Source organism: Lolium perenne, chromosome 7 (assembly GCF_019359855.2).
Source record: "Lolium perenne isolate Kyuss_39 chromosome 7, Kyuss_2.0, whole genome shotgun sequence".
Lineage (NCBI taxonomy): Eukaryota > Viridiplantae > Streptophyta > Magnoliopsida > Poales > Poaceae > Lolium > Lolium perenne.
Genome location: NC_067250.2, coordinates 188,100,872 through 188,118,315, shown reverse-complemented (window position 1 = coordinate 188,118,315; position 17,444 = coordinate 188,100,872). Strand labels below are relative to the sequence as shown.

The 17,444-nt window shown below is 46.3% G+C and overlaps 1 long non-coding RNA gene across 1 annotated transcript; it reads right to left on the bottom strand.

Moving 5' to 3' along the window:
* Positions 1–952: 952 nt before the first annotated feature.
* On the bottom strand, positions 953–1,555 carry LOC127326216 (uncharacterized). Its single transcript, XR_007867701.2, has 3 exons — positions 1,356–1,555; positions 1,225–1,278; positions 953–1,140 (listed from the first exon to the last, which is right to left on the bottom strand). It is a non-coding gene; the product is annotated as an uncharacterized lncRNA (long non-coding RNA).
* Positions 1,556–17,444: the final 15,889 nt, after the last annotated feature.

Genomic DNA, 17,444 nt, shown 5'->3' with positions numbered 1-17,444 from the left:
TTGTCTTAAAGCAACAGGACCAACAGATATAATGAGCAAACACTTCAAAGGAAATCATCATGCAGCAGGGGCTTCCGGAGGAGCATCGCCGGCACCAGCATCGCCCAGGACCTCTTCTTCGGCTTCACCCTCCTCCTCGTCGAGATAATCCGTGACGCCAGGAGGGGGAGGGATGAAGGTGCGCATGTCGGCATACTCCGCGATGCGGTACGCGCGATCCTGCCGCTTGGCGGAGAGGATCGGGTCCAGATCCGTTTCTGCGCCTTCGCGCACGCGCAAGGGCGTCCCGGATTGAGCTCCGGGTACCAGGAGCAGGCGACGCGGAGGGCGGAGTCCGCTCCAGCGCGGGCAGCAGAGCACTGCCACTCGCGGATCCTCCTGCCGGCACCTTTCAGACGGTCGCTGATGAGGGAGAAGGTGTCCGGCACCGCCTCGCCAGGCCACAAAGTCCTGTATAGCTGGGTAGCTACATCAGGGATGTCCGAAAGACTGCGGTCTATGCAGCGCATATGGGACACCCGCGCGTTAAGCGCGACCAGATGGTCCTTCGGCGTCCATGGCACAGTAAGATCCGCTTGGCCTTTGTCCTTGCGTTGCGCATCGACCTTCTTGACAGCGTACCTCTGCGAGTCCGGAAAGAGGCCTATGCAAAGAAAGAAAAAGTTTAAGGAAAAGAGTCCGGAAGAAAAGAGACCGGAAGGAGAAGAGTCCGGAAGAAAAAGAGACCGGAAGGAAAAGAGTCCGGAATGAAAGATAACGGAAAGAGAATGGGGTAGAAAGAAAAAAGGCTCGTATGCAGTAGTCAAAATGTAAAAGAAAACAACTTACGGAGGGCAAGTGTATCGGTCTGCAGGATCAGCTGATCGCACTCTTTACGCTCCTCCTCCAGCCGCGCGGCCTTCTCCTCGGCGCCCTTCCGGGCCTTGGCCATCTCCTCCAGCCCTGCCCGCAACACCACAGTGGCATTGGAAGCATCCTCCAGAGCCTCGTCCAACTTGGCCGCTGCGCTCACTTCAGCGGCTTTGAGGGCCTTGGCGTGATCGAGCCCCAGCTGAATCAGCTGAGACTTGAGATCCTGGTAGCTGGTCTTGAGGGCGTTCAGCTCATCCTGGTGCTGCCGGTTGAGCTCGTCCTTTTCCCCTGTAACCGGAAAAAAGAGTGTTAACAAGGTTACACTGGCAAAAATGAAAAGAAACCAAGTTCAAAGGAAGGAAAAAATAATACGTTGGGCCTCGGCGAGCTGCTCTTTCAGAGCATCGATGGAAGCTTCCGGGATCACTGTTGAACAGAAATTATGAATATCACAAGGAAAAAAGGCTTCCGGTAGCAAAGATGCCGGTGGAACAAAAACTTACCTTGGCACTTGTCATGTGCCTCAGCGAGCTCCCGGTGCTCCCACAAAAGCTCCTCGAAAAGGGCCTTCCGAGTGTCAGCGGTGACCTGTTCAAGAAAAAGAAGAAATGAGTTAAGTTTTGCGCTAAGAACAAAGTTCTTAACCCGAAACTCGGGGACTGGCAGCGCCAGTTTTGCGCGTTTCTAAGGTAAATTATGTGTTAAGAAGAAGATGTTTAACCCGAAACTCGGGGACTGGCAGTGCCGGTTTTGCGCTAAAAACTTAAGTTAAGTTTTGCGCTAAGAGCTGCGCTCTCACCACAAAACTCGGGGACTGGGAAGATAGACAAGAGAGAAACCGGCATGAAACTAAGGAAAAGATAAAGCAGAACCGGAAACGAAGAAACCGGCAAAGGTTGAAAGTTAATAGAACATACCGTCAGATTGTTCGTGGAATCGTACCACGCGCTGTCAAGCTCTTTTACGGCAGCCCGGAGCCGCATGAAGTGCTCCTCAGAACACCGATCCCCGACAGGATCAGGTGCCGGCAGCCGATCCTTGCCCATGCCGCGGGTCGCCGGAGTGATGTCCGCGGCGTTCCACTTTTGGGCATACGGCAGGAGGTGCCCCAGGTCCCGGCCTTGGCGCTGGAACTCCGTAATGCGGCCGAGGAGGCCGGTGGCCTTCATGCTGGCGCTTTTGGCAGCCTTGGAGACGTGCAGCACCAAGGGCTGCTGGCCGCCCGAAGGGGCGCTGGAGGCCGTCGCCTTCCCCTTGATGAGCTTGGAGGGCTTGGGCGGCGGCGCGGTAGAAGAGGCCCCGGAAGTCTTAGCCGGCGGCGCGCCAGGAGCGGCCTTGGAGGGCTGGGCGCGAGGAGCCTCAGGCGGAGGCATGAGGATGGTGCGTGGAGAAGGGGGAGCGCTAGGAGCGTCACCCGTCTTGGAGCCTTCCGGCGCGGAAGATTCCGGCGCGGAGGTTGTCTTTTCGAGGACGGGAGGAGCAAAAGGCTCCGCCCGCCCGGCAGCTTCTTCTTCTCCGACGCCGGTGTTGCTGGCGCCGGTGTCTTGGTGTTCCGGGAGGAAGGAAAGATCCTCCTCCGTGCGGTGATCTGACAGTGAAGGGGCCGCACGCCCGACTTGTTGTGCCCCCGAAAGGGAGGCAGAGGTGTTGCCGGCACCAGATGGTGCCGGGCTTGAACGAGGAGGAGGGGTTGAGGTCCTTGCGGATCCCTCAGAGCCCGATGGCCTTGGGCCAAGCTTGAGAGCGGGGCTGAGAAAAAGAAAAAAGACAAGTGGTTGAGAAGAAGCAACCGGAAAAAGAACTTAGCAAAAAAGGAGGCAAGCCGGAAAATGAAATTACCCGGAAGCGGTTGGCATCGCTTTGCGCCCGTAGCGGCGCACGCCCACTTCTTTCTCCCCCAAGGGCTCCGTCCGGAAGCGCTTGGAGGGAGGAGCATGGCTGGAGCCGGCAGTAGATGCCGGCTGCTTGTTCTTCTGGCCCTGGGCCATGAGTTTGTCCACAAACTCAGTGCCGGCCTCGGCGCGCAGGGGCGGCACGCGCTCGTGGATCTGTGAGTTGGATATGGCTAAGAAGCAATTCGCAAGAAAGCGATAATGGCAAAGTATAAGAAGCCGGAAAAGAAAATACCTCGAGCACAACCAGCTCCTCCGGATTTCCGGTGGGCTCCGGCGGGTCCCGGCCAAGGCGTGCAGCCGGGGTCTTCCCCATCTTCAGGTCCTTCCAATAGATGTAGGGATCCGGGTCGAAGGAGTCAAAGGCACGCTTCCGGAGAGGTCCTCGCGGCTCTGCCTGGATAGAGGGGAAGCGGTCCCTGGCCTGAAGCAAGGTAAAAAAGAAGGTTAGCAAAAGCAGAAACTTACCGGCAAAGACAACCCCAAGTGCGTAATCTCTTACTTCTTGGGTCGGACGGTTAGAGGAACTGAGGGGAAGGAGGCCCCATTCCCAAGTAAAAGGCATAGCAGTTTGACAAATCTGCTTAGCCTTGAGAACAACATCTTTCTTGCTGAGAGCACGGCCGGTGATCTTGGTAGGATCGCCTGGGCCATACATCTCGCTCATCCTATGTGCGCGGCGTTTAAGAGGAAGCACCCGGCGCGATATGAAAGTCCGGATGACATCGTCGGAACAGATGTTGGTCTCCTTCTTCAAAGAGGCCAAGAAGCGCACCACCCGATTGGTTTCGGCATGTTCTGTCCTCGGGTTGTAGCTCCAGTTGGCTCTGCTGGGGGGCCCCGCTTGATATGGAGGAAGATTGATGCGATCGGCGCGGCCGGTGTTCTTCACGTAGAAGAAAGTTCCTTGCCAGGTGCGGCAAGACTCGAGGCCGGTAAACTTAAGAAAAGTGCTCCCTTGGCGGGAGCCGACGATGCAGGAGCCGCACTGCACGGGCGGCTTGGGCTTAGGAATCTCCTTGCCCTGGACGGAGTTGATCCGCAAGTTGAAGAAGCGGGCAAACGTCTCACAAGTGGGACGAATGCCGATGTAAGCCTCCATGAAGGTGGCATAACAAGAGAGATAGAAAATGGCGTTGCCAGGAAGGTGGTGAGGTTGGAGTTCGTAGAAATCTAGGAACTCCCGGAAAAAAGTAGAGGCAGGAAGGCCGAAGCCACGCTCAAAGTGAGCAAGAAAAACAACAAACTCGTCGTCTTCCGGATCCGGTTCGATCTCGTCATCCGGAATCCGACAGGAAACTCCTTCCGGAATCCTTCGAGACCGGTACAACCAATCAATCTCGAACTCAGTAACGTTGGAGCCCATCCAGGCTCCGCGAGTGGGTGGGGAAGGCTCCTCGCCGGAAGATTGGCTGGAGCTGCTAGAGGCTTGGCCAGAGCTGCTGGCCTCTTGGCTACCGGAAGCTTGGCTAAAGCTACCGGATTCTAGGTTGCCGCCGGACTCTTGGGGGTTACCGGATTCCTGCTGGCTGCCGGAATCGGTTTCCATTGGATCTGAGGCCGTAGATTCACCGGGAGAAGGTCTACGGCGCTTAAGAGAAAGGGAAGAAGAAGATGCGGAGGAGGATTCCTCGTCGGACATCGCGAGGGTAGGTGGAGAAACAGAAATCCCAGACTCGAACCCCGCGTGAAGATCTACGAGTAAGAGGAAAACCAAAGAAAAAGGAGCAAATGAGAACACCAAAGGCTCAAGATCTGGAAAGCAAGCGAACGGCGAGTAAAGAGAAATTAATACCAACCTTGAGCGGCGCGGTCGCTGGGGAGAGAGTTTGCTGGCGAAGAAGCGGGTCTACAGCCGCCGGCGAGCACCGTCGACGGCGAGGCGGAGAAGCTCGCGAAGAAGCACAAATGCGGCAGACGCGAAGAAGTTGCTGCCGAAGATCTCCGCACAGCGAAGTCCGGCGGCGGCATCGGCGTGAGTTCGCCGGGCACCGAAGCTCGAACGGGCGACGGCGGACGGAGAGCGGCGGAGGCGCAAAGGCGTGGAGCTCTGTGCGCGAAGGAGAAGAATGCGAAGAAGATGAAGAGGAACGGGCAGTTGCGTTTATATAAGAGAGAGAAAGTGGGCGTGGAACCGCTGGGCCGCGGCGGTTCGCCTCGCGGCCCACGGCGGTTCGCATCATGGGCCGCCACGTGTCAAGGAGATACACGCAAAAACAGGAGGCCACACGGAGATACCCAAAGGATCCAGAGCGGCTAGTGGGATCCGCTGCGGTGCATTTAATGCGTGCGCGGGAGTCGAAACGATGTGACAGCGGACACTGGCGCGTCAGTTACAGTGCGCATGTCACTGGCAGGCGCGGGACCCGATATATTCTCGACTTCGCCGAGGAGGGAGTAAAGACACAAGGTGCCGGAGAAAAGAGGTGCCGGAACAAGCCTTGCGAAGAGAAGAAAAGGAACAAGGGTAAAGGTGCCGGAACCAAGCTCAAAAGATGAGTGACTAAACCGGTATCTTAAAAAGATGAAAACCTGGCATGGTCCGTAGGATAGAATCCTCCAGACTATACCAGCTTCGGGGACTAATGTTGGGGGGATAACCCCCGGTATGCCAAAGGCATGCCAAACCGGATGGTTTGAGCCATCAAGATACCGGTTTAATGTTCTTGCCGGAAGCCTAGTAGGAATCCGGGAGAGCAAGGCTAAACCGGTATCCCCAAAGGGGTATGCCGGAACCCGGTATAGAAGATACCGGAAAGGAGAGCCTGTCGGCAGGTCTGGTCAAAGATTCTCTTCAGAGCAAGAAGACAAGGATGAGCCAAGCAAAGTAACTTTATTCAGAGCCCTGGCGCCAAAGAGAGAGGTGACGTCCAAAGAAGCCGGAGGACATCGCAGCTCGATAAAAGAAGGCCCCGGTGTCATCTATGATTAAAGTAGCTTTGTACAGTAGCTCTGTAAAGTAGTTTGTCCAGTCAAAGATGCCGTTAGGGTTTCTTGCAGTGTAAGCCACCCTCTCCTCTATATAAGGAGAGGGGGCAGCCCTTCTTAAAGAAAAAGGGCAAGTAGGGACGCGTGTATGTAGGAAGGCAAAGCCTGTAACTTGTATGAATCTATGAACATGGTGATCTAGAGGGAGTTCTTCCTTGTGTCTTTCTTCTTCAACCTCTGGCCTTGGCCAGGTTCTTGAGGAAACCATCCGGAATCTCTTCCCACCTGATCGCAAACCCTCCCCCGAATCCTCTTGCGTCCATTCGGCCCCAATCTAAGCCATCCTATGGCATCTGCTCGTTCACCACGACGACAAAGTATTTACTTGGAATGGCAGAAAATACCATGTAGTAGGTAGGTATGGTGGACACAAATGACATAGGTTTGGGTTAAGGTTTGGATGCACGAGAAGTATTCCCTCTCAGTACAGGTCTTTGGCTAGCAAGGTTAATTAGCAAGCATAAGAGTCGAGGGAGACAAACAAATATACATATGATAGAAACAATCATGCATCTTCCTTGTAAGCACAAACAATTTTAACTTCAGAATAATAAGCTATGAGCTAACAAGAAAGACAATGAAACATCTACATGTATTTCTCTTTTCTACTTAAACCTCAAAGTGTTGTTGCTATTGACCAATACTAAGTTTGCCAAAACCAAATAGATTTATTCAATGCTCCCAAAGTGATACCAATACTAACAACAAGGTGAATCATATAGTAGAGATTGCAAACCAAAATAAGATGTGCAATATGTAAATGATAAGACTTCTCATTAATATTCCATAACGATAACTCACACCAAGGGATACATAGATAACCAACTAAAGGAGAGATACTTCCAAACGCAACCCATCTTATATGATAACTTCCCTACTCATGATATGACACTACTTGACAATAAAAGTAAAAGGTAGTGATAATGTGATACCGCGGCACTCCCCCAAGCTTGGAACAAACCAAGGGGATGCCAATACCGATGATGAAATTACTCCTGTGGTGATGGTGGTGATGAACTCCTCCCGCGCTTCTTAATGAGCTCCTTCAACTTCAGTTTCTCAGCTTGACAATTCTGCACTGAGATTCGAAGAGATTCATTGTTATCTGAAGTTGGCGATGACGACCTTGTGATGCGAATTGAGTGGTATTCAATCAATCTTCGGAGACGGCAATTCTCCTCCTGGAGTATCTCCACTTCTCTTCTCAGGGCCCGATATTGATCACAAAACTCATCGGTAATCCGTAGAACTTCTTCCATCATGGGGAAGGAGTCGAGGCTAAGAGTGGGTGGTAAAGGTCCCTGCAGGTTATGAGAAAAAGAACGTCGAGTGTCAACAGATCCCACCAAGATTTGCTTGCTCCCTCCGGCTTGCTGCTCTTGTCTTGATGGCACCTCCTTCACTTCTTCCTCCGAAAGCCCCTTGCCCTTGTTGTTGGAGGCCATGGTGCTTCTAGACCGAAAACAGATCCTGGCAGAAACAGCTCGAAACAAAACACGTCGAAAACACGATATACGGACCTCCAGGGGTCCGGGGGATTATATAGCAAAATTTTTCGCGACAAACGGAAAGTACCAGATCGAACCAGAGTCGGAAAGGGGCGACGAGGCGGCCAAACCATAGGTCGGCGCGGGCCCAGGCTTGGCCGCGCCGGCCTATGGTGGCGCCCCCTCGTGCGTCCTTTCCACTCCGTTTCGAACTCGTAATTTCTCATATTTTCCAAAAACAGCGAAAATATTGTTCGGAAAGTAAATTGCGTACTTTTCATTACCAAGATCATTACCTATTCAAAGTCGAGTTACGCGGACTGTCAATTTGCCCTTTGATGAAAGCTTCCGGTGTTTCCACTTGAATAATATCAACATCAACATTATAAGAATCACCCGAGATATAATGCTTGAGTCTTTGTCCATTCACCACTTGCGTAGCATTGCCTTGGAGAGAGCTAATTTTGATTGCTCCTGAACGATACACCTCCTCGACAACATATGGTCCTTCCCATTTCGAGAGTAATTTCCCTGCAAAGAATCTGAGACGAGACCGATACAATAGGACTTTATCCCCAATATTAAATTCTCTTTTGATAATCCTCCTATCATGCCATTTTTTAACTTTCTCTTTAAAGAGTTTAGCATTTTCATAAGCTTCACTTCTCCATTCATCTAGAGAACTCAATTGCAACAACCTCTTATCACCGGCAAGTTTAGGATCTTTATTTAATTCTCTAACAGCCCAATAAGCTTTGTGCTCTAGTTCTAAAGGTAAATGACAAGCTTTCCCATAAACCATTTTATAAGGTGACATTCCCATGGGATTTTTATAAGCAGTTCTATAAGCCCATAATGCATCCTTCAATTTACTAGCCCAATTCTTTCTAGTTTTATTTACGGTCTTTCCCAAAATAGATTTAATCTCTCTATTTGATAATTCTACTTGACCACTAGTTTGAGGATGATAAGCGGAAGCAATTCTATGATTAATACCATACTTAGCAAGAGTTTTCCTAAAACCTCCATGAATAAAATGAGAACCTCCATCAGTCATAATATATCTAGGCACTCCAAATCTAGGAAAAATAATATCTAAAAGCATTCTTAAAGAGGTCTCACCATCAGCACTTTTTGTAGGTATAGCTTCCACCCATTTAGTAACATAATCAACAGCAACAAGTATATGAGTGTTACCTTCCGAAGACGGAAAAGGTCCCATGAAGTCAAATCCCCAACAATCAAACGGTTCAATAACAAGAGTATAATTCATAGGCATTTCATTGCGTCTGGAGATATTACCAACCCTTTGGCATTCATCACAAGATAAAATAAACTTTCTCGCATCCTTGAAGAGAGTTGGCCAATAAAAACCTGATTGTAGAACTTTTTGCGCGGTTCTTTCTCCGGCGTGATGTCCTCCATAAGCACTACCATGACATTTACTCAATATCTCCTGTTGTTCATATTCGGGGACACATCTTCGCATAATACCGTCCACTCCTTCTTTATATAAGTGTGGGTCATCCCAGAAATAATGCCTCAAGTCATAAAAGAATTTCCTCCTTTGCTGAGCTGAAAAGGTTGGAGGCAAGTACTTGGAAACAATAAAGTTAGCATAATCAGCATACCAAGGACTGTCTCGCGAGCTCACCTTTATTACAGCCAATTGTTCATTTGGAAAACTATCATTAACAGGAACAGGATCATAAGCAATATTTTCCAATCTAGACAAATTATCAGCAACAGGGTTATCGGCACCTTTCCTATCTACAATATGTAAATCAAATTCTTGCAAAAGAAGTACCCATCTAATAAGCCTCGGCTTAGCATCTTTCTTTGTCATTAGGTATCTAATTGCAGCATGATCAGTATGAATAGTAACTTTTGAATCAACAATATAAGATCTAAATTTATCACAAGCAAAGACTACAGCTAATAATTCTTTTTCAGTTGTAGCGTAATTTCTTTGAGCAGCATCAAGAGTTTTACTAGCATAATGAATAACATTCAGTTTTTTATCTACTCGCTGTCCAAGAACAGCGCCTACAGCAAAATCACTAGCATCACACATAATTTCAAAGGGTAAGTTCCAATCAGGAGGTTCAACTATAGGAGCAGTTGTTAAGGCTTTCTTAAGAGTTTCAAAAGCTTCCTTACAATCATCATCAAAAACAAATGGTACATCTTTTTGAAGAAGATTAGTAAGAGGCTTTGAAATCTTGGAGAAATCTTTAATAAATCTCCTATAAAACCCAGCATGACCAAGAACACTACGAATACCTTTAACGATCCTCGGATAGGGCATCTTCTCAATTGCTTCAACTTTAGCTCTATCAACTTCAATACCTTTCTCAGAAATTTTATGTCCCAATACAATTCCTTCATTAACCATAAAGTGACATTTCTCCCAATTAAGAACAAGGTTAGTTTCTTCACATCTCTGCAAAACTTTATCAAGGTTTCGCAAGCAACTATCAAAAGAATTCCCATAGACGGAAAAATCATCCATGAATACCTCTACAATACTTTCACAAAAACCATGAAAAATAGCAGACATGCATCTTTGAAAAGTAGCAGGAGCATTACATAAACCAAAAGGCATGCGTCTATAAGCATAAGTTCCATAAGGACAAGTAAAGGTGGTTTTCTCTTGATCTTTAGCTTTAACAGCAATTTGTGAAAACCCAGAATAACCATCAAGAAAGCAAAAATGAGTATTTTTAGACAATCTTTCTAGCATTTGATCAATAAATGGTAAAGGGTAATGATCTTTCTTAGTAACTTTGTTAACTTTTCGAAAATCAATGCACATTCTATACCCTACAACTACCCTTTGAGGAATGAGCTCATCATTATCATTAGGCACAACAGTCATACCTCCTTTCTTGGGAACGCAATGCACAGGACTAACCCATCTACTATCAGCAATAGGATATATAATACCAGCTTCAAGAAGTCGTAATACCTCATTCCTTACCACTTCCTTCATCTTTGGAATTAGACGACGCTGATGTTCAACAACAGGCTTTGCATCATCTTCCATATTAATAGCATGTTGGCAAATAGAAGGAGAAATCCCTTTCAAATCATCAAGAGTGTAGCCAATAGCGCCTCGGTGCTTCTTCAATATTTCCAATAACCTTTCTTCTTCAATCTCTGAAAGCTTAGAACTAATAATAACAGGATATATTTTCTTATCATCAATATGAGCATATTTAAGATTATCAGGCAAAGGCTTTAAATCAAAAATAGGATCTTCCTTTGGTGGCGGTGTTGTACCCAAATCTTCCACCGGTAAATCATGCTTGAGAATAGGTTGGCGAAGAAAAATTTCCTCAAGCTCATCTCTTTCTTTCCTAAAAATTTCACTCTCGCTGTCCTCCAAATGTTGCTGCAAAGGATTATTAGGAACAAGAACAATAGATGCACATTGCTCCATTTTAAAATCATTACTAGGCAAATCAGCTTTATAAGGAGTTTTAGTATATTTAGAGAAGTTAAACTCATAAGATTCACCAGCAAATTTAGTCAAAATTTTCTCTTTCTTGCAATCTATAATAGCTCCACAAGTATTTAGAAAAGGTCTACCAAAAATAATAGGACAATAATCACTAGCAGCAGAACCAAGTACCAAGAAGTCAGCAGGATATTTAATCTTACCGCATAAAACTTCCACATCTCGAACAATACCAATTGGAGAAATAGTTTCTCTATTAGCCAGCTGAATAACCACATCAATATCTTCAAGTTCACAAGAATCAATTTCGTGCATAATCTCCGTGTAAAGCTCATACGGAATAGCACTAACACTTGCACCAATATCACATAATCCATAATAGCAATGATCACCAATTCTAACAGATAGCATAGGAACACTAGCTTGTTTGGGTTTATTAGGATGTGAAACAATATTAGAAGCATCTTCACAGAAAATAATATGACCATCCTCCACATTTTCAGTCACAAGATCTTTAACTATTGCAACAAAGAGTTCAACTTTTATTTGTTCTTCAGGTTCCACAGGTTTCTTTTCACTTTTATGAACCGCACTATTTATAACAGAGTACTCTTTCATTTTAGCAGGGAAAGGAGTTTTTTCAATATAAGCTTCAGGAATAACATGATCAGCAGTTTCAACTACAACGCATTTATTAATAGATGAATCAATTTTATCTTTATACGGTTCATGATACTTATCAAAATTCTTCTTTGGCAATTCATAATGAGAGGCAAAAGCTTTATAAAGATTTACAGCAACTTGAGAATCAAGACCATATGTAGCACTCATATTACGAAATTTATCAGTATCCATAAAAGCTTCAATGCATTTATAATCATAAATTATACCTGATTCTCTATCCTTGTCGTTCTCCCATCCTTCAAACATTTTCTTGGATCCGATCAAGAAGGTCCCTTTTAAACTCTTCTTTGTTGCGTGTAAATGATCCAGAACAAGAAGTATCCAGCAAGGTCTTGTCTTGAAAAGAAAGTCTTGCATAGAAATTATCAATAATAACATTACCAGGAAGCTCATGAATGGGGCATTTGAGCATTAAAGACTTCAATCTCCCCCAAGCTTGGGCAATACTCTCTCCATCATGAGGCCAAAAATTATATATGCGATTCCGATCCTTATGAATTTGACTTGGAGGATAGAACTTAGAATAAAACCGGGGCACAATATCATTCCATTCAAGAGAATCCCCATTATCCAGTAATTTATACCAATGCGCCGCTTTACCAGACAGCGATAAAGAGAACAGTTTCTTCCTCACTTCATCCATAGCAATACCTGCACATTTGAATAACCCGCATAATTCATGCAAAAACAGTAAATGATCACCGGGATGGACAGTTCCATCCCCTTCATAGCGGTTATCCATAACACGTTCAATAATTTTCATAGGTATTTTATATGGTATTACTTCCTCACCTGGCGCCTCATCCACTACCGTTGCAGTAGTAGTAGATTTCCCAAATAAAAATTGAAGAGAAGACCTCTCCATAATGACTTATAGCAGCAGGCAGAAATAAAATCAGCACAAACAGTAAAGGTTTTCCTTACCAATTCCACTTACCAATAGCGCTTCACTCCCCGGCACCGGCGCCAGAAAATAGTCTTGATGACCCACAAGTATAGGGGGTGTATCGTAGTATCTTCGATAAGTAAGAATGTCGATCCCAACGAGGAGCAGAAGGTGTTGACAAGCAGTTTCGATGAAGGATTCACTGTAAATGCTCACAGACAAGTATTCAGGGGGTTTTGATGTAACAGTGGAATAAAGTACGAGTATGTAAAGTGCGAGAGTAACAATTGCAGCGAGTGGCCCAATCCTTTTTAGCACAAAGGACAAGCCGGTTTGTTTACTTATAATGACCAAACGTTCTCGAGGACACACGGGATTTTAGTCTAGTGCTTTCGCTACATACGGCTAAATAATCTTCATTGTTATGATAAGTGTTGTGTGGGTGAACCTATGCTAATGTACCGCCCTTCCTAGGACTAATACATACTTGTGATTATACCCCTTGCAAGCATCCGCAACTACAAGAAAGTAATTAAGAATAAATCTAACCACAGCCTTAAACTCTGAGATCCTGCGATCCCTCCTGCATCGATATACCAACGGGGGTTTAGGTTTCTGTCACTCCGGCAACCCCGCAATTAGCAAACGAATACAAGATGCATTCCCCTAGGCCCATAAATGGTGAAGTGTCATGTAGTCGACGTTAACATGACACCACTAGAAGAATAACACCACAACTTAAATATCACACCATTGAATATTACTCAGCCATAGTTCACTACTAACATTTAGACTTCACCCATGTCCTCAAGAACTAAACGAACTACTCACGAGACATCATATGGAACATGATCAGAGGTGGTATGATGATGAATAACAATCTGAACATAAACTTGGTTCAATGGTTTCACTCAATAGCATCAACAACAAGTAGAGATCGATACCGGGAGAGTTTCCCCTATCAAACAGTCAAGATCAAACCCAAATTGCTACGGCGGTGACGGTGTCCAGCGGTGATGACGGCGGTGATGATGGTGGAGATGATGATGATGGTGATGGCGATGATGTCCAGCTCGATGACGGTGACGATGGCGTCGATTTCCCCCTCCCGGAGGGAATTTCCCCAGCGGATTCCTGCCCGCCGGAGAGCTCTTTTCTCTCTGGTGTTCTCCGCCCCGCAGAGGCGGCTGTAACTCTTCGCGAGGTACCCTCTGTGGCTTAGGTTTTCGGGACGAAGGATTTCGCGAAGAAAAGGAGGTCAAAGGGGCTGTGGGCCCCCCACACTACATGGCGGCGCGGCCAGGGCCTGGGCCGCGCCGCCCTAGGGTGTGGGCCCACCCTGGGTCCTCCTGGCCCCTCCTTCTGGCTTCCTTCGTCATCTTGAAAAATAGGATTTTTGGTATAATTTCCTCCCACAGTTGATCTTCCGAAATATTGCGTTCTAACGGTGCTTTTTCCAGCAGAATCCTGGCTCCGGTGCTTGATCCTCCAATAATGATGAAACATGCAAAATAGATGAAATAACATAAGTATTGTGTCCCAATATGAAATATATCAATGAATAACAGCAAATTATGATATAAAATAGTGATGCAAATTGGACGTATCAGTCGCCGCCGCCTTTGCCGATTTTCTCCGACCAACTCCGGCCATCACCGGCGGTGAGATGGGTATCAATCGAACCGCCGTTCGACGACGCTTCGATTGATCCCCGTCGATCTTCCTCGTCGCTGCTGTTCTTCCCCAACACCCCTGTGACATGGCCGCGGGCGAATCGCCGCGATCTCATCGTTGCCGACGAGCCTGGCGCTGTGGCGTGGCCGTGTGCCCCGCCGTGGTTGCGCTGGAGTCCCTGCGCCCCGACGACTGCCTGGATTGGCCATGGCCTGGCGCCGTCGTTCGCCCGACGTGTGCCGCCGTGCCTCCATAGCCGTGCTTTCCTCCGTTACGCCTGTAAGTGCTCCCCTCCTTCTTCTTCCTCTAGTCCTTCTCCTAGCTGAGCTACGGCTGTCTCCCTTCATGGAGATGCCGTGGGGTGCCATGCTGCTGTGGCTATGTACTGCGTCCTAGCTACTGTGCCTGCCCTAGGGTGTACTGCTGCTGCGCTTTGCTTGCCATGGCCTCGCTCTAGTCTTGTGCTTGTACTGATGCTCTCCCCTCTCTAGCTCATGCTTGTGCTGCTAAGCCTATGCTCATATTTATGCGAGTTCTTCTTCTGTGCCGCCTCTATACTGCTCATGAGCAAGCCGTGATGCTCATGGCTTGCCATGTTGCTCCAGCTATTGTTGCTGTTACTGGATAACCATGTGTAGCCTTGGTTCTTGCCCCTGGCTTGATTGTTGTAATTAATCCCTGCATATTTGCAAGTGCCAGTGCCTCTGGGCTAGTTCATTGTGTTCAAATTCATGATTATGCTCAATTGAGCATTACTGTTGGCTTATCAGTGTGATTCAGTGATGAATTGATAGGTGCTTTTCTTGTGTATTATGATCCAGTGGTTCATCAAGCCTTTGATGTGCTTCTGGATACAATCATATAGTCATTAATTCAGTTATCTATTTATTCAGTTATGACTTGGTTGAATTTCTTCAGTAGCTGGTTAATTCCTGTTATTGTACTTGGCTATGGCAATCTGTAGCAAGAGCTAGCAAGCTCTGATGATCATCTGATCATCATTTGCTTGATAGTTAACTGCTGTGTTCCTTTCTGTGGCTCTCTGGACTCCCTCTGTGCTGTGTATGCATCACACAGGCTTGGCCTGATGTGTGCTGTTGCTTGTTTAAGCATCAATTGATGCCTGCCATGATCCATTTGATCATTTGCAAGACCCTGGTGCATCAATTGCTTGTCTGTTTCATTTATCTGTTTATTCTTGCTTGATTAGATGGATAAATGATGTGAACTGTGATTCAGTGATGATCATTTCAATGAATTTGTTAGGGCTAGCTGGATGCCAACCACTGGTTGGGTACCCAAGCCCACTACTGAACCTTTCTGGTGATGATGTGGTGGTTCTAAGTGTTGGCTATGGGTTGAGGTAGCCCTGGCAGCACTGTGATGCTGTCAAGGGTAGCTCCCCCTTTCTATGGCTTGCTGTGCATGGACAAATGCTTTCTGGCTGATCATGTTTGACTGCCAGAAGCCTGTTGATGTTGACAATATTGGTAGAAACTTGTATTTCTACCATTCTGATGGTGTAGCTAGACTGTTAGGTGCTTAGTGACTTGGAATGGCTAATTAGGATCAAATCCATGATGGATTTCTCTGGTTGTGTCACTGTGTTGACACAACCAGTGTTCCCTTGGTTGTTTTCCTTCTAGCCTTTGCTTTATTTACTGGCACCAAATGGTTTTGCAACCAAGTGATGATACATCCAGGGTTTCCTACCCTTATTTGATTCTGTGATGCAAGTGTATGCTTATTTATGAGCAAAACAGGGTTTTGCTCAGGTTGATCTTGTTTATACCTCACTCCAGCTCCTAGAAAATGAGTGTTGGTGTAGAGGATTGCTTCTGTGTTGTTCTTGTGGTTGATTTACTTGCCCTGCTCCTCCTGGTGAGCTTGATGCCTCTTGGTTATGTGATGTGGTGGTGGAAATGTGTTGAACAGCAGTGGCTGTTTGAGCTGTTCTTATGTTCTTGGCTTACCTTGTGACTTACTCTGTGAAGTTGCTGTCGATCAAATGATCTAGGGTTTACTGTGGCAGACTTTATATGTCTCTGGCTTGCCCTTGTTGGTCGACAGCACCACCTGCAGCATTGTGGTGTCTCACTCTGGTGTGTGTGTGTTGTTACACATGCACACAGCCTTGTGTGCTGCCTGGTTGTATGTGTGTGCAAGTCCAGCTTTGGACTTGTGCTGTGGAGAGATCAGCTCGGCAGCTTGATCATATCCCCTTCATTTCCTTTATTTGCTAACCTGCCAAGTGGCTTTGCCACTTGGCTTAACTCTTGTCTTGCTTTGTTTTGTGCAGGGAATCAAGTACTGATCAGGATGAACTCAAGATCATCAAGATCAAAGAATTCATGAAGATCACAATGTAGTTTAGGTCATTTAGATATCTTGTAATTTTCCCTTTTCACTTTCTATTTATACTATTCTTGTAATGTATTGTAATTCATTTATTTTCTCTTATGAATATTGTAATGACAATGTAAATTGTGTGATGATCAATAAAGCTCAAAGTTTTCCCTAATGAGCTTTACTTTATTATAATTGTTCATATTGTTTATTATTGATTATATACTTAATGAATTTCCTCACAATTGAATTATTTAGGGTAATTATTTAATGTTTGAATTTGAAATTCAAATTCAACATTGGTTTGAATTCAACCATGTCACTTTATTTAGAATTCAACCATGCAAACTCTCCCCTCTCTTCTCCAAACCCTAAACTAGTTGAGTGAGATGCAAGTTTGTCGCACTCTCGAAACCCTAACCCTGTAAGGTGTCGAGAGAGAAACTTGTTCCCCTTCGATGCAGTTTTTATTTAAAAGCGCGAAATTTCCCCAGAATTTACCATGCAATGCACATCCCTTTCTAAATTCTACCCCTCGATCGTCTCTAAACCTGGGACATTACACTTCACCACCATTAGAGCCACCTCAAGAACACAAGATTTGCAAGATCTCCTTCCTCCCCCAACCAAAGTTCTTGATCTTTGGAGATTCGAAGGAGAAGACACCGATCTACATCCTCACCGAAGCGTTTCTCATTTCCCCCTCTCTTGTTTGAGGGATCTCATGCTAGTCTTCCTATTTGGTTCCCTAGTTGATTTGTGTTGATGTGTTGTTGTTGATTGTTGTATTGTTACAGATTTGGGAGCCTCCAATTCAGTTGTGGATGTGTGCCCCAAGAACCTTGTAAAGGCCCGGTTTCCGCCTCGAGGAAATCCCTTAGTGGAAGTGGGCTAGGCCTTCGTGGCGTTGCTCACCGGAGATTTGAGTGAAGCGTTCGTGGCTGTTGGTTTGGCTTTCGTAGCAACCACACTCCTCCAAACATAGACGTACCTTCTTGCAAAGGAAGGGAACTGCGGGAATCATCTCCGTGTCATCGCGTTCTCCACTCTCGGTTACCTCTATCCTATTCTATCTCTTATATTGCTTAGCTATATCTTGCTTAGTTGATTGCCTTGTCATATAGGTAAATTCACTTAGTTGCATATCTAGAGAATTTACCTTTGTGTCAAGCCTA